We start from the raw sequence: 22703 nt of genomic DNA, 5'->3' as shown, positions 1-22703 counted from the left end.
TTCTTCCATTTGCTTTAGCTTCTCTACGCTGGAGAGCAAGTCTCCTCTGACATCCATTTTGGCCTTTTCCTTCTTTCTTGTCTTCTTAATGAGTTTTTGCTCTCTTTATGTATGATGTTCTGAACCAGCTAGCAGTCAGTTATTTTAAATCTGAAAATGTAATGTAGTTAACAATAATAACAACAAAACACCAAATACAATATTTTCTTGCCCTACTGTTGTTGTTTAGGCACTGGTGAGTGACCCTATATACAACAGAATTGAACTGCAAAGTTGATTTGAAATTCAAGGATGGCAGTCCATGCTCACAAGCTGTTCCTAGGAAACCCTGTACGTGGTCAGTATGGATCAGAACTAACTCAATGGTTCTTAACAACAAAACCATTTGGTGCTGCAGGAAAATGCACTGAGCAGCAAGTTCATTTTGAATGGTAAGGTTGTCAGATGAAAACTCACCAGCCACTCTTGGGAAATTCCATGCAGACTCAGTGGGCCCTTAGCAACAATTAGTAGGCCATCCTCACAATTCTGCTACATTTGAGCCCATTGTTGCAGTCACTGTGCCAATCCATCTCAAGGATCATTCTCATTTGTGTGTGTGAATCCTCTATTACTGTTGCCTGTTTAATTTACCTCTATATTCTCGGGGCTGACACAATTTCATAGCTCTTTCAAGAAATGTTTGTGTAGGTGAACTAATAAATGATAAGGACAAGTCATACCCTGTAAGAACACATATTCCACTACTGCTGGGCACCATCAGTCCTGCATGCTCTAATAGAGGCTTTATGTTGTTAGATGCCATCGAGTCAGTACTGACTCATAACAACCTTATGCACAACAGAACGGAACACTGCTGGTCCTGAGCCAACCTCACAATTGTTGTTATGTTTGAGTTCATTGATATTGCCACATTGCCAATCCATCTCACTGGGGGTTTTCCTCTTTTTCTCTGACCCTCCATCTTACCAAACATAATATACTTCCTCAGCAACTGGTCCCTCCTGACAATATGTCTGAAGCATGAGAGAGGACGTTCGGCCATCCTGGCCTCCAAGGAGCACTCTGGCTGCACTTCTTCTAACAGAGATCTGTTAGTCCTTATGGCAGCCCATGACAATTTCAGTATTCCCCTCCAATATCATATAACTCAAAAGCATCAATTTTTCTATGGTCTTCCTTATTCATTGTCCAGCTTTCACATATATGAGGTTATTGAAAAATACCATGGCTTGGGTCAGGCATGCCTTAGTCCTCAAGCTGACATCTTTTCTCTTCAATACTTTAAAAAGGTCTTGTGTAGTGGATTTGCCTAATGTAATATGTCCTTTGATTTCTTGACTGCTGTTTCAGTGAGTGTTGATAGTAGATCCAAGAAAAATGACAACTTCAATCTTTTCTCTGTTGATAAGAATGTTGTTTATTGGTCCAGTGATGAGGATTTTTGTTTTCTTTACATTGGGATGCAATCCATACTGAAGGCTGTGCTCTTTGATCTTCATCAGCAAATGATTTGAGTTCTCTTCACTTTTAGCAAGCAATGTTGTATTATCTGCATATCACAGGTTGTTAATCAGTCTTCCTCCAATCCTGATGCCATGTTTTTCTTCATATAACCCATGCAGAAATATTTCACTATGTCTCCAATATTCAGAATTTACGATACTTATTTTCTTTTTTATTCATTTCTATTTAAAAGACAAGGTTGTTAAGATGGAAAGACTATAATAACCAGCTACAACAAATATTTAATCTCATCCTTATAAGTAGTGGTTAGGATCTCCTTCAAAATAATAATAGTTAGCAAAAAGTCACAATTGCTGAGCATTTATTCTATGCAAGATATAATGGAGAAAACTTTTTATGGGTAATCTTTAATTTCAACAATACCCTTGTTTACCTCAACGATCAAGTCTATCTAATAATTAATTCATGCAGGCATCATAAGGAATCTAGGAAAAATATGTTTATGCATGTTCTTACATCTTTGGAAAATAGATGTAATAGTATTATTGTTAGGTCTTTATTAGAATGGGACATACGCAAAAACCTGCAATGACTGCCAAATGAACACTGAGCAATAACATGAATGGGTATTTCATTTTCATGAGAGCATTTTGATAATATATCATATCTTCATTTACATTGTTTGAATAATTAAAGCCCTATAATTATCCTATAGCATGAAATGATAATAATAGCTGAAATAGACATGGAAAGAATTGAATAATTTGGGAAAAGGGAAACTATAGGGGATCTTTCTAGAGGAAGATTTCAGCTATCTACATAAATTGTTAGTTATCTTTCTCATCTCTCTCTGTTGTCGCTGGTTGACATTTTAAATAGTTATCATTACATGGTAAGTGTTTGGTAAAATGGAGGGGTTGAAGAAAGAGGAAGACCCCAATGAGATGGATTGGCACAGTGGAAGAAGCAATGGGCTCAAACATAGCAATGACTGTGAGATTGGGGCAGGACCCGACAGTGGTTCATTCTTTTGTGTACAGGATCACTACGTGTGGGTAGTGACTTGATGGCACAACAACAACATTGCATCATGTTTGTGGTGGTAGTTATGTGTAATGGAGTCTGTTCCTAGCCATAGCAACCCTTTACAAGGTTTCTGAGACTAAATCCTTATATATACAAGGAGAAATAAAGCTAAGCAAATTGTCTTGGATCATCTAGCTAAAGAGATATGATGGCAAATATTCTGAATGTTTGACATATTCTTATGCTCGGAAGCCTAAAGGTGATATGCAATAGGCAATGCAAAGTTATTTTTTATCATATAATTTTATGTCTGGTGGAGGAAACATATTCCCATGAACTGAGGCCTAGAAAGCAAAGGGAAGAGATATGTACATGGCACTGCAGAGATTAAACAATGTTCAGACTAGGCAGGGCTAGCTGTAAGGATGTTGGTTTTGGAGTTGTTAGATGCCTTATGCACAACAGAATGAAACACTGCCTGGTCCTGTGCCATACTCACAAGAATGTTTAAGCTTGAGCCCACTGCTGCTGTCACTGGGCCAATCCATCTCTTTGTGGTTCTCCCTCTTTTCTGATGACCCTCCAATGATGTCCTTCTCCAGGGATTAGTCCTTTCTGATAATATGTCCAAAGTATGAGAGATGAAGTCTTGGCATCCTGGTTTCTAAGGAGCAGTCTAGCAGTATTTCTTTCAACACAGATTTGTTTATTCTTCTAGTAGTCCCTGCCACTTTTATGATTCTTCTGGACCACCATAACTCAAATGTATTGATTCTTCTATTATTCTCTATTTACTGTCAAACTTTCACATGCATATGAAGCTACAGAAAATACCATGGCTTAGATCAGGTGCACCTTAGTCTTCAAATGGATATCTTTGCTCTCAAACACTTCAAAGAGGTCTTGTGCAACAGATTTCTCTAATGCAAAATACATTGCTTGACTTCTTGACTACTGCTCCCATGAGTGTTGATAATGGATGCAAGCAAAATGAAGTCTTTGACAACTTCAATAATGTCCCCATTTATCATGATGTTATGTATTGGTTGAGTGGTGAGGATTTTATCTCTTTATATTGAGGTGCAACTCATACTAAATGTTGTTTTCTTTGATCTTCATCACTAAGTATTTTAAGTCCTCTTCACTATCAGCAAGCAAGGTTGTATCATCTGCATACCACAGGATGTTAGTAGGTCTTCCTCCAATCTTGATGTAACATTCTTCTTCATAGAATCCATCACCTCAGATTATTTGCTCATTTTAAAAACTGAATAAATATGATGAAAGAACCCTGGTGCACACCTTTCCTCATTTTAAACCATTCAGAGTTCCCTTATTCTGCTCAAATGACTGCCTCTTGGTTTATGTGCAGGTTTCTCATGAGCATAATTATTCTAGAATACTCATTCTCTTCAATGTTCACTATAATTTATCATGATCCAATTAGTCAAAAACATTTGCATAGTGAATAAAGCTCAAGTAAACATTTTTTTGGTTTTCTCTGCTTTTAGCCAAGATCCATCTTGTGTCAGCAGTGATATCCCTCATTCCACATCCTTGTCTGAATGAAGTTCTAGACCTTCCCTGTAAATATAATGTTGCAGCCACTTTTTAATTATATTGAATAAAATTATACTTGCATCTGATATTAATCATATTGTTCAATGATTTCCACATTTCGTTAGGCCACCTCTTTTAGGAATGGAGTTCTACTGGCTTCACAAAGGAGAAAGAGAATCAAACTCCGAATCAGCCCACAGCCTATTCCTGTGTATCAGGGGTCAGACATGCTTCCATTCTGCAACCTTTTTTACCCTATTCTGAGATCAACCATCCCTCCCACAGTGCTTTCTGCTTCTCATCTAGGTATGGCAATTCATTGCAATGGTCACACAGAACTCAATACGCTCATGATTATGGAGCGTATTATGGAAGTGAACAGGGTTCAGTTCAAGATCAAAAAACAACTCAGTATGCAATAGATCTCTATTTAGTAATGCTTCTTCTCAGCCATACTGCATATACACCTCGCTCTTGTCTTGAGCTTCTCAACCAATTGGTCCTTTGATTTGTGCCCTGCTCACGCAAGTGTTACAAAACTCTTTTAGCGAATCTGCTAATGCCCAAAGTTTACATTCTGCAATCCAGTCTCTTGCAGTATGTACTCAGCTTTACTCAGTCCTTGGGCCCAGAGCCTGAAGCTGCTCTGTCTCTTCATGCCATTGCCTCTGCCATCACCTCTGCCATCATCATTTCTCTAGGTAGGGACCTCACACTCCCTTCATCCTTTTTCCTTTCTGAAGGTCCTCTCACAGTTTCTGAGATGTTAAGATGTATAAGTGCCGTCGAGTCAGTTCCAACCCGTAGCGACCCTCTAGAGGGTTTCCAAGGAGCGACTGGTGAGCTTGAACCACCAACCTTGCAGTTCAAACTGACTTTGCAGGCTAGTGCATTAACCCACAGTGTCACACCAAAACTAACTAATCCCAGACATAGAGTCCTGTATACCTTATTTGCCGACTCCTTGACAAATAACCACCACCACCATCACAGAATGCTGAGAACTCCCTCAAAAGTTCCTACATGTGACTAACGATTGGTACTTGACTACTATCTAATGGTGTAAGTTGGAACTCACCCGACTGCACCATGAAAGAAAGGCCTGGTGATCTGCTTTAATAAAGTTTACAGCCAAGAAAGACCTATGGAAAAGTTCTCCTCTGTTACATCAGTTAGAATCAGCTTGTTGACAATGAATTTGCTTTTTTTGTGTGTTTTAGATTTCCTAATTACTATGCATGGGAGGAACTGAAGGATTCCAGGGAATTATTTGGGAGACTAGATGGAAGTAAAGTCAGTTAGTGTTGAGTTTGGAAAAAAAAAAAGTTTGAAAAAAAGATATCTTTGAGGAATAAATTGAACATAATATAGTGAGCAATGGGATATGGGTGGTGAGAAGGCTGAAGATGAAAAGGATTCGTAAGCCTGTCACCATTTATAAAGTCGTTTTCTTGCCTATCGCTTTATGGTAGTCCTGGTGTGGTTCTGGACTGCAAGGTTGGTTTGAACCACAAAATCAGTGATTCAAACTCATCAGCCACTCTTCAGAAACCCTATACATTGTCTCTATGAGTCAGAGCCCACTCAACAGCACATAACAACAACAACATAACTTTATGACACAGAGGATAAATAATCTATATGTTCAATTAAATGTACTTTGTAATTATTTAATGATTGCATTTCATAGCAATTTTTATGAACAAAAATCTAGAAGTTGATGAACATGTCATCTAGAAGTGCTGCAATAAGAAGATGAGGTTGAGTCTGATAGAAGTTACTGGGTTTGAAATACTATATGTTACTTTATGTTATTCCAAGGACAAACTTAGACACTATATTTGGGGATCTGCTGGTTTGTTTAGCTTTCTTTGGCTTCCATTGACAGTTGCACTCTGCCCCATAAGTGAAAAGGTATGTTCTGAATAATGAAGGTGAGTTTATGGTAACTGGAGTTAAACTAATGGAAAGCATTGAATTGATCAGCAGGAAACTCAAGAAAGGTTAAAATAGCCTTCATTTCTATGCTGCTGTACAGTAGTGAGTAATGTTAATTGAATTCCCCTTGTGAGATTCTAAAAGATTTTTTTCCCACAGTATCCTGTGCTGTATAAAAAGGAAACAATGGCTTGTGGTAAAGTTAATTCAAGCTGAGATACATTAACTGCACCACATTATCAGCTTCTAAGAGTGCTATTAACACACATCACCCACAGTGTATATTTGTGAATTAGGAGGTTTCCTTGTTAATGGAAATGAGACACTTTCCTTGAAAATGCCAAACACTGTGGATGTTGACACCATTTTAAAATGTACAAAAAGAAGAATATCTTTGCTGCGGCTCCTCTCCTTTTTGTACAGCACTGTTTTTACTGCCACCTTGATTTAGGGGGACTTTTTGATGTTGTTTAATTCTTTGCTTTCTTAAGCTTTATCTCTTTCTCTTTTTCTCTCTTTGTATTGGTGGTGATGGATGTCATTTTGGACAGACTCATGTCATAAAAACATTTGTATTTCAACTTTTCTATCATGACTTTTGCCTGTGTCAAACCTGAAGTGTGTCAGGTGAAGAATCAGCAAATTCAAGTTCAAGTCCTGGCTCTACTTCTCCTAACATATGTGTGCCTTTGGTAGTGATCAAAAGAAAGGAAGTTACATTTATTGAAAGCTAATTACAATATGACAGGAAGTGAGCTTGGTGTATTATTTGTGTTTTTTTGTTTTGTTTTGTTTTGTTTTTAATATTAATTCCTTTTAAACCCTAAAACCTATATACTATTTTCATTCCCTCTTTAGGATTCAGGAAACTGGGCTTCAGAATAAAGAAAGTCATCTAAATGATCTATAAAATTAGAGTGTCACAGACTAAGTGAATTTTGTGTCCTTTCTTATCTAGGAATCTCCCATAGTCACATACTTATTCCTTTTCCTACTCCTCCACACACAAAAAGAAACATAGATATTCACATTAAGAAAATATGTGATCATATTTATATTGCTGTTTATTACAGTGACACTAAATATTTCAGCATTTTTGTTTGTTAATCTTCTTATAAACTTAGTCTCTGTATTAATGTTATTCTGCTAGGTATTCTGTACAGTTGATCAAACATCCAAAACATAGCACTTAGAAGCCATAATTCAAAACTACCGTCCTGACATTTTCACACTACATTTGCTTTATTCCAAAAGTGGACCCAGGGTATGAATAGAAATGTAATTTCTCACCAATTACATGGAAACAAACAACAGTACAATTATATGATTGAAAATTTATTCTTTTCCATGCATGAAATCTACATGCTTCCTGCCTGGTTTGTAAATAGGCTCTGAAGTACTCTTCCAAATGTATAATAAGTTTCATTGATATATTTCATATAAAGTTGCAATTATGTAGAGAAGACGTTGCATTCCAAACCTCTAGACAGTAATGGGAAACAACAGGAAAGAATTTAAGATATTGCGTTTTCAGTTGTTCAAACTCTATAAATGGCTATGTTACTTATAGAGATTTATAAAGCCATAGCTATAATAGAAATATTAATTTAACACCTCGATCAGCTTAATAGCAAAAGAATCATGTTATGATAAAGTACATACTGGTTTACAAACAAATCATTTCAAACATGTATTTGTAAAGTAGCTACTTAAACACATTATATCTTTTATCTGTCTTGGAGAAATACTAGTAACAATTGCTAATAAAATCCTTGTAAAATTCTAAGCTTTAGATAAAATAACTTAAACAGAACCTACCAACAAAATCTAGAAAATTGTGAATATCCATAGCATGCTGCCTTAGTTTTTATACATATTATTTGTGCAAAGTTCAGTTAGCACCTGGTTTCTTTTTTCTCTGGTCATAAAGGTGGACCATGTTTTCCAATTGCTCATACTGTTAGGTTTGGCTATGTTATTGTTGATAAAATAAGGATGCTAGCATGTGCCCGGAGTCCTGGTATGGTTCTGTAGGATAAACGCTGGACTACTAGCTGCAAGGTTATTGGTTCAAACCACAGGCTGTTCCTTGGAAAACCTACACAGGGTCACTCTGAATGGAAACCTACTTGCTGGCACTTAACAACAACAACAGTAAGTACCCTTCTTAGGCATCACCTGCCCACTGCTATTGAGTTGATTCTGACACATGGTGACCTTTCAAACAAGTAGAATTATTCTAGATATATCTGTAGTTGTAAATCTTTACAGATGCAAACTGCCTCACCTTTCTCCTACATGATGGCTAGTGGATTCCGACAGCCAGTCTTTAGTATAGAAGCCCAACACTTAGCCTACTGAGCTACCAGACAGAGCTGCTTCCTAGTCCTAGTTCTTAATAATTCCCTATGCAGGATCCTTCTTGCTCTTTCTCATTTTCCTGACTGGATATTGAAACTTGGGTAGATTTACAAAGCATGTGCTAAAGAAGGCAGAATCTTCATCAGCTTTGATCTCTGAATGAAAATGTGTACGAGAAACACCATCAGCCAATCTCGAATGATCTTTAACAACCTATGTAAGAAATACCTTCTTATTTTGTTTGTTGCTATTTATAATAGATATTTATAAGGATTGTATTTGTCCTTGAATGGTTCCAACTCCAGGAAACACATTGAATGAGAGTACACTATGGTTTATAGAGTTTTCACTAGTTAGTGGTTTTATTGCCATCAGGTCAGTTCCTACTTATAGTGACCATGTATATGGTTTCCAAGGAGTGGTTGGTGGGTTGGAAGGACTGACCTTGCTGTTTAAATCAATCTTCCAGACCAGTGTACACTCCCTAGACTTTTTAGTGACAAATATTTCAGAAATGCAATGGCAGGACGTTTATTCCCAGGATCATCTGAATGGATCCAAACTATCAGGTTTTCTATTAGCAGTGGTGTGCTTGGTTTGCCTTGCTCATTGTCCTTAAACCATAATTTTGAAGTTCTAATTTCAACCTGTGATATGCAAGTGACACCGTCTTGTTTGTTGAAAATGAAGAGGACTTGAGGGACTCACTGATGAAAGTCAGAGACTTCAATATAAATTACACCTCAACAGGAAGGAAAAAAAAACCAACAACAACAACAAAAAAAAAAAACCTTCAAAACTAGACCAATAATCAACATTATGATAAACAGAATAAATATTGAGGTTTTTAGAGATTTAATTTTGCTTGGATCCACAATGAATATTTATGGATATACCAGTCAAGAATTCAATGATGTATTGGGAAAATCGGTTGTAAAAAACTTCTTTAAAGTGTCCAAAAAAAAAAGGTTTCACTGTGAGAACTATGGTGCACCTGACTCAAGCCATGTTATTTTCAATAGCCTCTAAAGCATGTGAAAGCTGAACAATAAATAAAGAACACACGAGTAGAAGTAATTCATTTGGGTTATGATTTTGGAGAAGAATATTGGACACAGTGGGTAATAAAGCAATTCTTTCTTGGAAGAAGTACAAACAGAATGTCCCTGAGAAGCAAGGCTGACAACACTTTCTCTCCTGAACTATGGACATGTTATCAGGAGGGACCAGTTTGTAGACATGGTCATCTTATTATGTAAAGTAGAGTGTAAGTGGAATAAAGGAAGATACTAAATGAGATGGATTTACAAAGCGACTGCAACAGTGGACTTTAATGTAGCAACTATTATGAGGCTGGCACAGAGACAGCCAGTGTTTTGTTTGTCACTGTGAATTAGAACTGACTCTATTGTACTTGACAAAAACAATTTAAAATAACGTAAGATAAGTATTAATTAGTATATTTCACTATTTCTTGATAAAAAGGTTCAGATTAAACATGAAAAGTATATTCTAGCTTTAAAACATCAGACTTCGTGTGGTTCTGTAGGATAAGCACTTGACTGCAAGGTTGGTTTGAACCACAAGATCTATAATACAACTCACCAGCCAGTCCTTGGAAACCCTACACAGGGTCACTATGAGTCAGAAACACACAGTGGCACTTAACAACAACAAGGTAACAACTAGATATACGTATACTGAGTAAATTAGGAAACTTTCGTCATTAGAACAGGAAAATGCATTGGAATATCACAGCAGTATATATTTTCAAATAAACAACATTCTTATCAGTGGAGAAAAGATTGAAGTTATCAAGGACTTCATTTTTCTTGGATCAACTATCAGCACTTTCAGAAGCAGCAGCCAGGAAATCAAACAGCATAGTGCATCAAGCAGATCTGCTGCACAAGGCATTTTTAAAGTTTTGAAGAGCAAAGATGTCAGCTTGAGGACTAAGGTGTGCCTGACCTAAGCCATGGTATTTTCAATAACCTCATATGCATGCAAAAGCTGGACAGTGAATAAGGAAGACCATAGAAGAATTGATGATTTTGAGTTATGGTGTTGGAGGAGAATATTAAAAGTGTCATAGACTGCCAAAAAGATCTGTGTTGGAAGAAGTGCAGCCAGAGTGCTCCTTGGAGGCCAGGATGGCCAAACTTTGTCTCTCATACTTTGGACATATTGTCAGAAGGAATCAGTCGCTGGAGAAGGATATCATGTTTGGTAAGGTGGAGGGTCAGAGAAAAATGGAAGACCCCCAGCAAGATGGATTGGCCAAGTGGCATTATCAATGGGCTTACACGTGGCAACGTAGGTTGGCCCAGGATTGGAGAGTGTTTCTTTCGGCTGTGAGTAAATTTGCTTGCTGTGTGTCGGTACCGAATCAATGTCACCTAAGAACAACAACATATATTTCCTGAGCATCCACTAAATATGTTTGAATTATCAAGAGGTTTAAGACTATTCAGAAGTAATAAAAGTATATGGCTATTCATAAATTTCATAGTCTAAAGATTAATCCTATCCACATTGCTGCAGTTATGCAGTTTATCCTTGGGTTATAGGTATGACCCAAGTTAAGTTAGGAGGACTTAGTAAGAACTCGGTATTCAGTCTACTCTGTATGATTCCAGGAAACTATGTTGTTTTCTAGCTTGCTTGCTTTAGCCATGCTTTGTCTCTTTCACTTCTTATTAGCACTTCCACCAAAAGTGGTGAGGGAGGGAAAACTGAAAATCAGGTCTCTTCCAAATTGATCCACGAAACTGGTGTTAGTCCCATCACCTCTACTAACTTGCCTGCATGGCGACTCAATGGTAGTTGTGTTTTGACTACATCGCTCTAAGGTATGAATTCTAATTTGAAAAATGGGACAAGCCTTGGCAGCAGCAGGCACAAAACTGTGTTTACTGAATGCTGGCAATAGGAAGCCAACTGAACATAGCATTTTCAAGGCAGCATTCAATCCATTGGTTGCTATAAAGAAAACATCTTCAGTATTAAGAATCCCCTGTTTCAGAAAGCTGAAAAACATTCATTAACTAAAATCAATGCTTTCCTTTTCCTCCAAAGAACAGTATTTTCTGTTAGAAAGTGCTGAAAATGTTCTGCTCCTCACCAAGATGTGTTTTTATCGTTTTTCAAATATAAACGTTTCATGAAGAGACTTACTTTAGTTACAGTGTTAATTGCTGTTTATAAAGTGCCTCACAGATTTCAGACAAAAGTGTTTTTAAAATTTCACTGTAATGAATCCTTTTTTACAGACTAGTATTTGAATGTGCTGTTTTTATAAATCAAAGTTAGCATTATTGTTAGGCAGTCTTTTGCTATAATTGTATGGGTAGAATATCTGTAGTTAACATATCATTTGTTAGTGTAACAGTTATGTTGAACACTTATTACATGCAAGGCACTGTGTTATTTACAGGGTATGTACAGGTAAGTAACAGATTACTTCCAGGAAATTAAGGATCATGGAGATGAAGGGCTTCAAAAACTTCATAGAAAAATGGAATTGAAAGGTATTATAATTTTTTCACAGAGTTTCTGAAGGCTCCTAGTATAAGAAAATAGACTGAGCCATGAAGTGACAGTGTTGGCTAGGTAAGGTATTGTATGGGAGACCCAGCCTCAGATGTTAAAAAAGGATATTGTTACAATTTCTGATATATTCAACTGATATACCAGAAGCTTATTGGTTAATGACAATGCTATCTACATCTAGAGTTTAAAAACAAAGGAGGTGAAATCATTTATTTTTTAATGTATGTGTGATGATGGTGGTGGTGGTGTGTTGTGGAGATAGTTCCAACACAAAGCAATCCTGTATAGGGTTTCCAAGGCTGTAAATCTTTATGGGAGCAGAAAGCCTCTTCTTTCTCCCACAGAATGTTTGGTAGTTTCAAACTGCTGACCTGAGGTTAGCATCCTGACTCGTAACCACTATGTTATTTGTAGCACCAGTAATATATATATATATATTTTTTCCATTGTTTTATATAAAATTTTAGTTACTAAGAAGTAATTTCATTTCAGTTTGTTAGGCTAAGAAATCAAAAATTAAGATTTATTTAAATGTCATTCATTTCAATTGCATTTGCATACTGGTTTTTGTTTTTGTTTTATAATTGGTAATCAAAAAACAAAGTGATTCTTAATTATCTTATATAATCAACTATAAATTTGTCTGAGATGAGGTTTCAGATAAACATATAAATTTATCTTTAGGCTTTCTGTGCTTTACACAAGAATATATTAAATATTACTTTCATGCTAGATATTTGCAGTATTGTAACTTCTGGTTTGGTGCCGTAGGACAAGCACTGAACTGTAAACCACAAGAACAGAAGTTCAAACCCATCAGCTGCTCCTTCTCAGAAAACCTATGCAGGATCACTTAATAACATTTGTAGTATTAATGTTGAACTCTTTATAAAATACCATGCTGTTTTTATGTATAAAATAAAATTTCAAATGTAAAACAAAAGAAATATTTTTGAGGTGGAAGTACTTTCATGTTCTGGATGATATATGTCACCTCATCCTACCCTTAAAGAAAAACATGTGTTAGTTTTCTCATTCTTATGTTGGAGGATGCAGTGATATTTGGAAATAAGGTTACCTTTGATGTGTTAATTTGGTCCTTTCAAGTAGGATGAAAATGTAATCACTCTGAGTTACAAAATGAACACAGAGATATACACACATACACCTACATACATGGGGAGTGTTGGTGGGGACAGATACTATGTGAGAGTCCTCAATAAGAAATTCCAGGACAACATAGAAAACAGAAATCAACATGGCCTGATTTGGTTTTAACCATAAGAACTATAAAAAATAAATAAATAAAAAAGTCCTACCATTTAGATAATGAAACTAATATACTTATTCAAGAAATAAGAAACTGATATCCAGGGAACTTTGAGTAGGCCTGGATTCCATCTTGTTGAAGGTCTTTCTCTTTTTCACTGACTTACATGTATTTCACTTAACTAGCTCTATGTTCTTTCCCAAAGACCCGTATCTTCGTATACAAAGTCTTACCATCCTCACTTCTAAAGAGCATTCTGGCTGTACTTTTTATAAAACCGATTTGTTTGTTCTTCTAGCAGTCCATGGTACTTTCAATATTCTCTGCCAATACCATAATTCAAATGCATCAGTTCTATAGTTGTCCTTCGTCATTATCCAACTTTATCCTCATATGAGGCAATTAATAATATCAGTGCTTAGGTCATGTGATAAGTCCTGGTGTTGCACTGTAGGATAAGCAGTGGGCTTCAAGGTCAAATTGAACTGCAAGGTTGGTGGTTCAAATCTACCAGTCACTTCTCAGAAACTCTATACAGAGGCGCTTAACAACAACAGATCAGGCACATCTTAAGTCCTCAAATTGACATCTTTTCTCTTGAACGCTTTAAAGAGCTCTTTTGCAGTAGATTTGACTAATCCAGTATGTTGTTTGATTTACTGACTACTGCTTCCATAAGCATGGATGGTGGTTCCTAGCAAATTGAAGTATTTGACCACTTCAGTCTTTTCTATTTAGGAGTGGCACTATAGGATTAGCACTGGACTGCGAACCACAAGGTAAGCAGTTCAAATCTTGATGGTATTGCTCCTCAGAAAGCCTAAACAGGGTCACTATATCTGTCAAAATCAACTCAAAGGCACTTAACAACAATGGCAGCATTGATTAGTTCATGGTGATGATTTTTATTTTCTTTACACTGAGGTAAAATCCATAATAAAGAGGTATTCTTTGATCTTCATCAATACGGATTTCAAGTCTTCCTTGTTTTCAAGGAGCAAGGTTGTATCATCTGCATATTACAGGTTGCCAATTACTCTTGCTCCAATTCTGATGCTGAGATTCTGAACTTTTTAAATTTCCTTTTCTTTGAAGTACTTTTTAAAATAATTCCTGGAAGCCCTGTTTCCTGTCAACATCTCTCATCTCTAAGTCTTGTTATGATGCTTGCCTGTTTTCTTCAGATACTGGGATTTCTATTTTTTGTCTTATTTTAAATTTTCCTTTTTTTCATGTTTATAAATCTCTGGTTGAAACCTAAGCACAATGTAATGGGTAAAATAAACTGATGTAAATCAGTCTTCAGTGATAGACTTTATGTCTTCTAGCAAGGAGTTAGTCTAGGTTTATTGTTTGCTATAGCTGTAGTTTTCAGAGGCTAAATTTTCTCTAGTGTCCTTTTGTGTGTCTCCACTGATGATTTTGGGTTTCCCTAGAAACATTTTAGGAAAGTACAACTGGCACAATGGTTAAGTGCTCAAATTCTAAGCAAAAGAGCAATAGTTCGAGTCCACTAGCTGCTCTCCAAGATTAAAGACCTGGTTATCTGCTCCCAAAAAGATAGTGGTCTAGGTTACTCTATTGTAGGATTCAACTCAATAGCACACAAAAACAGCAGATTTATTTAGGATGTGATCCTTATAATTCCATTTCAACTGTAGTTCTTACAGAAGAATTACATGTATAACATTTTATTTTTTTCAGAAAATTGCTTTTTTTAAATGTTTTATTGTGAATTATGTGATAGTTTACATGGGAGAGCATTAGCTTTACATTCATCATATTGTATATCGTTTGATTGCCATAATTACAATCCCTTCCATGCATCATCAACTAACTAAAGGGTATATCCAGCAAGACATCCCCCCTGGTCATCAGCAAACAACTCCTCTACCTCTCTGGGTCTAGAGTCCCCAGCCACTCCACCTCTCCATGTCATTATCTCTACCTCCATCTCTGGCATCACTGCTTCTCTGGGTAGTGTCCCTCATTCTGCTCTTCTCCCTTGATGGTCCCAGGGACCTCCGTTCCTGGACTGAAAAGTCAACCACTCCCCTCCTTTTGCTACAGTCAGTCCTGATAGCAATTATTCACTTTGTGACACATGAGTGCCAGTCCCATCTTCTTTCATTAGCTTCGCCCAGACAGATTGGCTATTGCTTCATTGCTATTTTTCTTTCACTTTCCCTTATCCGTGATCAATGTGATCACCAATCAGAGATCATATCTGTTCATGTATTCCCATTGAGTGTTAGTCTTGGAAGAGGGTCTACCTTGAGGGGACCCAATCACTTCCCTTGATGTCTCCTGGGCAAGCAACTTGCTAGTTCTTGTAGTAATCAGTAGGACTGCCATTATTGTTTTGATTTTTCCTGTCAGTCTTTCTTTCAATAAATATCTTCTGTTCTAGCCATTCTAGGTTGGTCTGCTTGTACCTTAAAGTGAAAATTTCCTAACTCAGAAGATTCTGTATGGGGTTCGGGATTCCAACTATGGTCTTATGTAATGCAGACAATCTACAGGGAACCTCCTTCAGTGGGGACATTGTAGCCCCATTTTAGGTATTCCAATCAGTTGTAGGCAAAAGTTTAGGTACCTCATGTTTTTTTGTTTTTTTTTGTTTTTTGTTTTTTAAATGTATCCATCTCTTCTAAGTTTTCAAATTTGTTGGTATACAACTTTTCATAGTGTTCTGTTATTATCCTTTTGATATTGCCCATGTGGTTTCTTAAGTGTGTTATTTGTGTCTTCTCTCTCTTTTCTTTTTTTAGGTTTGTCAATGGTCTGTCAGATTTATTAATCCTTTCAAAGAACAAGCTTCTTGTCCTGTTGATCCTTTCTATAGTTTTCTGTTTTCTATATTATTTATTTCTGCTCTAATCTTGATTATTTCTATTCTTTTGGTGGCTGTAGGTTCCCTCTGTAGTTCTGTTTCTAATTGTTACAGGTGCTCTGTTACTGTGTTAATGTTGGTTCTTTTTTCTTTTTGGATATGTGCATTTATTGCAATAAGTTGTCCTCAGCACCACTTTTGCTGTGTCCCAAAGATTTCAGTATGTTGTTTTTTTGGCCTCGTTTGTTTCTAGGGACCTTATGAATTCACGTTTTATTTCTTCTACTACTCAGTTGCTTTTCAGCAGGGTGTTATTCAGTTTCCATGTATTTGATTTTATTTCCTTGGTCTTCCTATTGTTGATTTGTAATTTGATAGCATTTTGGTCTGAGAAGATGCCTTGTAGTATTTTAAATTTGTAAATTTATGGGGGTTTGTTCTGTGGCCTAACACATGGTGTATTCTGGAGCATGTTCCATGTGCACTGGAAAAGAATGTTTATTGTGCTGTTGTTGGCTTGAATACTCTGTACACATTTATGACGTCCACTTGGCTGATTGTGTTATGTTGTTCCTCTGTGTCTTTGGTCTTTGTCAAGTTGATTTCTGGCTGTTCTGTCATTTTTTTGAAAGTAATGTATTAAAATTGCTCACTATTATTATAGATTCATCTATTTTTTTCTTCAAACCTATTACGGGTTGCTTTTTATATTTTGGAGCTCTTTCATTGGGAGGATAAATATTTGTTATGGTTACGTCATCTTGTTCAATTGTCCCTTTAATCAAAAGGTGATGTCCATCTTTATTGATTATACTGGTTTTTGCCTTAATGTTTATTTTATTGGAGATTAGTACTGCCACTTCTGTTCATTTTTTATTACAGTGAACTTGGTATATTTTTCTCTATCCTTCTAGCTGCTCTAGACTGGTCTCCTTGTCCTTTCATATGGGAATGTTTCACCTCAGAAGATTCTGGATGAGGATCAGGATTCCACCTATGGTCTTGTGCAATGCAAAGGCTCTGAAGGGAGCCTCCTCCACTGGGCAAGTTCTAGCCCCATTTTAGATATTCCAATGAGTTATAGGCTGATGATGGACTTACAATCTTTCTATGGTGATGTTTCTGGCTGTTCTTCTCTCTCCCCTTCAAGTGTATATTTTACAATAGTAAGCAAGGGATAGCCAAGCATCAAAAGATAGCCAAGCATCTTAACATCATTTCCCCACTTTTACCCATTCATATCATACCTCAATCTTTGTATCCCTGAGCCCTGTTTTTCCACGGTTCTGCTTATATCGTTATTTACTTCTGTCCTACTTAGCCCTAAACCTGCCTAGCTATTCTTTCATACACCTTGTTTTTCCTTCCCCCTTCCCCTTCTAGTGTATGCCCACCCACCTTCCCCCAGAACTCAAAATATACTGTGTCTATTCCCTATTCTGTGCTCCACTATCTTGTGTCAATTCCCTAACCTGTGCTCCACATTCCCTTCCCTCCTTTCATGTATAACATTTTATGTGATTGTCAAATGGGTGTGGTGTATATGAGGGAAGCATACTTTGAATCTATGATTAAGTGTCTTTTATGAGTCTTTTACCCAAGGCAGTGTCATCTGCACAGAATTTCCCATGTTTCTTTATTTTCTTATAGCTTTTATAACATAGGGAAATGAAGTTGCATATTCTTCTTCTTTCACATAGGTTTTATCATTATTGTAAAGTGGTGTTCAGTTGGTTCTGACTCACAGTGATCCTGTATAGGGTTTCTGGGGAATAGTTGGTGGATTTGAACTACTGACCGTGTTGTTCACAGTACAGTGTTGATCCTACAGATTCACACCAAGTTAGGGTCTGACAAACCTCATGCTGTTAAGTTCTGATGTCCCCTTGATGACAAGCCATTGTTGAATAGAAGAAAGGAATGCTCTGAACATATTTCAAAATGGCTATTTCCCAACCCCTGCTACATCCGAATCCTCCCTACCTCTCTACCCCATGTTCTGCTAGAACTACATAGGTATTTTTCTCCCATCTTCACAGTGAGACCCTGGTTGTACTTATGAAGGTAAGCAACACTAAAGTGTAATGGTGTTAGTAGGGTTAATACTCCAGTAGTTTAAATATTTCAAGATAGTCCATGCTTGGTCTATGGCAATTAGTCAATTACCCTTTGAATATTTGTACCTGGTTATGTTTCAAACAAAAACTTCTTCTTTTCATAACTCAGTATTCTGTATCTGTTTATATATCCAGATTTGGGGACAGAGATTTATTCTGTGACCAAAATGTTCTGATATATCTAGGAAATGCTGCTGATTTTCCATTTTCTTTCTTCTTGTGAGGACAGGACTTATGCCTTCCAAATACTTTAAGTGTTAGAATGGAAATAAGAAATAGTTCATGCAAGAATTTAACTCTTCAAGGATTCTGTCTATTTTTTATCTCTTAGATTATTTTTGCATAAAGTACAAATTTTGAATATAAGCAAATTTAGACCTCATCTTTATTTTTTGTCTAAATCTTCATTATTGAAAAGTTTTAGTTTATTTTCTCATGTTTAACATATTAATATCAGTAACATCTGTATATGTTTATGTTGTTATGTGCCGTCGAGTCTGTTCCAACTCATAGCAACTCTGTATAAGGGTTCTAAGGAGCAACTGGTAAGTTTGAACCACCAACCTTGCAGTTCAAACTGACCTTGAGTTCGAGTGCTTATCCTATGTCATATTTTATATGCTTCCATTATCATGCAGAAAATAATTAACTCCTACCTTATATTTCAGAGTCCTGGTGTGATGCTGTGGGTTAATAAGCTGGACTGCAAAATTATATGAACCACAAGGTGGGTTCAAAAAAAGTTCAAGCTCACCAGTCACTCTTTGGAAGCCCTATAAAGGGACACTATGGGTATGAACTGACTTGGAGGTACTTAACAACAACAACAAACTCTAATTTTTGGAAGAAGGACTGGTGATCTCTTTCAGAACGGTCACAGCCTTGAAAACTATATGGAGCAGTTCTACTCTACACACAAATGTTCTCCATGAGTCAGAGTGGATTTCATGGCAACAGAAAAATAGCACTGGCATACTGATGTGGCACTGAAGGATAAGTATTGGTTCAAACCCACAGCCACGCCTAGGAAAACCTATAGAAATTAACTATCAGTTGAAATCCACTAACAATAGCTACAACAATAACACTGGAGACCTGGTGTGACACTTTAGGGTAAGCACTGGTCTGCTAACCAAAAGGCTGGTATTCACAAAAAAAAAAAAAAAAAAAAAAAGCCAAAAAAACAAACAAAACAAAAACAAAAAGGCTGGTGGTTTGAGTTGGAAAAAACTCAAAAGCACTCAACAACAACATATTTGATTGTATATTTGATTGTAGACTGCATGTTCTTTTTGCCTTGAAAGTTTGAACTACTGAATAATTTCAACTTGACCTTATAGGTTTTTTTTTTTGTATGTTTCATGAACTACATATCAACTTATTTCAAAATGACCTTCAGCCAAGATGTAAATCAATGAAACATACTTTCTTAAACTTTTAAGAACTTGTTTGTTCTTGAGATGCCTATGTGAGTCCATTTTCAGGTGTGTATTGAGATATGACTGGAAGACTAACTTCTGAGAATATTTAAATCTGTCTACTTTGCAATGATAGCTTCTAACTTCTAAATTCAATTAAATCATAATTTCTGGCATAAATATTTCTATAAAGTGTGAAAATGAAATTAAGTGCTGTCAATGAAAATAAAATTATATTTTGTCTATACATCATACTTTGATTGCATGTTTGATTGATTTCAGAATGAAGAAGTTGGTAGAATTCTACTATTTCATCTGCACTGGCTTTAGTGGTTGGTGCGTTAACCAGTATTTGAATAATACTGGTATTAACTGGGCTCCCTGTTGTTGTTGTTAAGTGCCTTTGAGTCCATTCTGACCCATAGTGACCTTGTAAAGGGTTTCCAAGGAGCGTTGGTAAGCTTGAACTGCCGACCTTGCAGTTCAAACAGCTTTACAGTCTGGTGCATTAACTCACAGCACCACATCAGCTTCTCTGTAGGCATGTGGATATTATCTTATTGCAGACAGCATTGTACCTCATGACTGATCTGGATATGTTCCTTTTGACAATGAATGCAATGCCATTCCTCCTCAATTTGTCATTCCCGGCATAGTAAACCATATGGTTGTCAGATTCAAAATGGCCAATACCAGTTCATTTGAGCTCACTAATGCCTAAGATATCAATGTTTATGCATTCCATTTCATTTTTGACAACTTTCAGTTTTCCCAGATTCATACTTTGTACATTCCATGTTCTGATTTTCAATGGATGTTTACAACTGTTTCTCTTCATTTTGAGTTGTGACCCATCAGCAAATGAAGGTCCTGTGGGCTTTTCTCCCACAGGCTTTACTTTATTCGCGCCATTATGGTCAACTCTACTTGAGGAGGCAGCTCTTCCCTAGTCGCACTTTGCGTGCCTTTCAACCTGAGGGGCTCTTTTCCCGGCACTATATCTGACAGTGTTTCTCTGCTATTCATAAGGTTTTTAGTGACTAAATATTGGGAAGTAGTTCACCCCTCTTTCTTCCTAGTCTGTCTTTGTCTGGAAGCTCATGAGGAATCTGTACCTGGACCAAGAAGCAGTTGTTCAAACAGAACATGGGAACACTGAATGGTTTAATATTTAAAAAGGTGTGTGACAAGGTTGTATTCTTTCACCATACTTATTAAGCCTGTATGCTGAGAAAATAATATGAGAAGCTGGGTTATATGAAGAAAAATGTGACATCAGGATTGGAGGAAGACTCATTAACAACCTGTGATATGCAAATGATACAACCTTGATTGCTGAAAATGAAGAGGACTTAAAATATTTTCTGATGAAGATCAAAGAGCACAGCCTTCAGTATGGATTAGATCTCAATGTCAAGAAAATAAAAATCCTCACCACTGGACCAATAAACAACATTCTTATCAACTGAAAAAATATTGAAGTTGACAAGGACTTCATTCTTTTTGGATCAACTATCAATACTCATGGAATCAACAGTCAAGAAATCTATGTAGTGCATTAGGCAAATCTTCTGCACAGACCTTTTTAAAGTGCTGAAGAACAAAGGCGTCAGCTTGAGGACTAAGGTGCATCTGACCCAAGCCATGGTATTTTCAATAACCTCATATGCATTAGAAAGCTAGACAGTGAATAAGGACAACCGTAGAAGAATTGATGCCTTTGCATTATGGTGTTGAAGGAAAATATTAAAAGTGTCATGGGCTGCCAAAAGAACTAATAGATCCATTTTGAAAGAAGTGCAACCAGAGTGCTCCTTGGAGGCCAAGATGGCCAAACTTCGTCTCTCATATTTTGGACATATTTTCAGGAGGAACCAGTCACTGGTTTGGCAAGGTGAAGGGTCAGAGAAAAACAAGAAGACCCCCAAAAACATGGATTGGCCAAATTGCAGCATTGATGGACTCAAGTGTGGCAACTGTAGTGAGGTTGGCCCAGGATCGGGCAGTGTTTTGCTCTGCTATGCATAAGGTCACTATAGGTCAGTACGAATTGGATGGCACCTAACAGCAACACAACAGATACATCATACTTTACTTAGTGAGGGGACTTGAATAGCTTATATACACTTAAAAAAAAAAAAAAATCAGCATCCTTATATCTAAAAATGGGGGTCAGAGTAAAGACTAATTTATTGTATCTTTGTGGGACTTTAATTGTATAATACAGTTGAATGATTGGCACATAATTACTGATCATAAATGGTAGCTTTTATATTGTTAGGGAGTCAGTGGATATTGCAAATGGTTAAAATACTAGACTGAAAACCAGGGGGTTGTCTATCCAAAGATAGCCAGAATGAAAGTTCTGGCAGTTGAATACTAAAATATAAGCCATTGAAAACACTATATAATATCTGTATATATATGGTATTGCCTTCATCCACAATTAACATTACTGAAATAAAAAAAAAATTGCTATCATTATGAAATTGCTATAATGTTACCAATATTACATTTATAATGACTGAATTTACTTATTCATTTTTTGTAAAATTTTGTTGAGTATATAGACTGTTCCAGGCATTATTCTATGTATCATGCCTTTTATAGAACACACAAAATCCATGCCTTCATAGCACTGACATGCAAATAGCTAAGGCATAAATTAGAAGTTACCTAAAGAGTGGTTTAATCAAACTAGTGTCAACACTTATACCAGTGTATTCTACTTACAAATAGTATTTTTAGTTTATATTTGTTGTTGTTACGTGCCATGGTGTTGATTATGACTCATAGCGACCCTGTGCAGGGTTTCTGAGACTACAAGTCTTTAAGGGAGCAGAAAGACTCATCTTTCTTCTGTGAACAGCTGGTATTTTTGAACTTGTCACTGTGATATTAGCAGCCTGATTCGTAACCACTACGCTAATAGAGCTCATTTAGCTTTATATAAGTGACTATTAACTAATTTAACTTTATATCATCAGCAAAATTTTAGCCCAGAACAAACTTTTTCTAAAGATGATTCAAAAATGGCTGCAACAGTATATTCACAGGGAAATGCCAGAGGTACAAAGCGGATACAGATGAGGAGTTTGAAGGAGGGATATCATTGTTGACATCAGGTGGACCTTGGCTGAAAACAGAGAATACAAGGAAGA

General features: G+C 36.6%; 1 pseudogene; it reads left to right on the top strand.

The window, feature by feature from the left end:
• The window catches only part of LOC102837473, a 63260-nt pseudogene that overhangs the window by 7680 nt on the left and 32877 nt on the right, over nt 1–22703 (top strand).

This window comes from Chrysochloris asiatica, unplaced genomic scaffold, assembly GCF_000296735.1.
Source record: "Chrysochloris asiatica unplaced genomic scaffold, ChrAsi1.0 scaffold00089, whole genome shotgun sequence".
Taxonomy (NCBI): domain Eukaryota; kingdom Metazoa; phylum Chordata; class Mammalia; order Afrosoricida; family Chrysochloridae; genus Chrysochloris; species Chrysochloris asiatica.
This window is presented reverse-complemented; position numbering and strand designations above follow the sequence as displayed.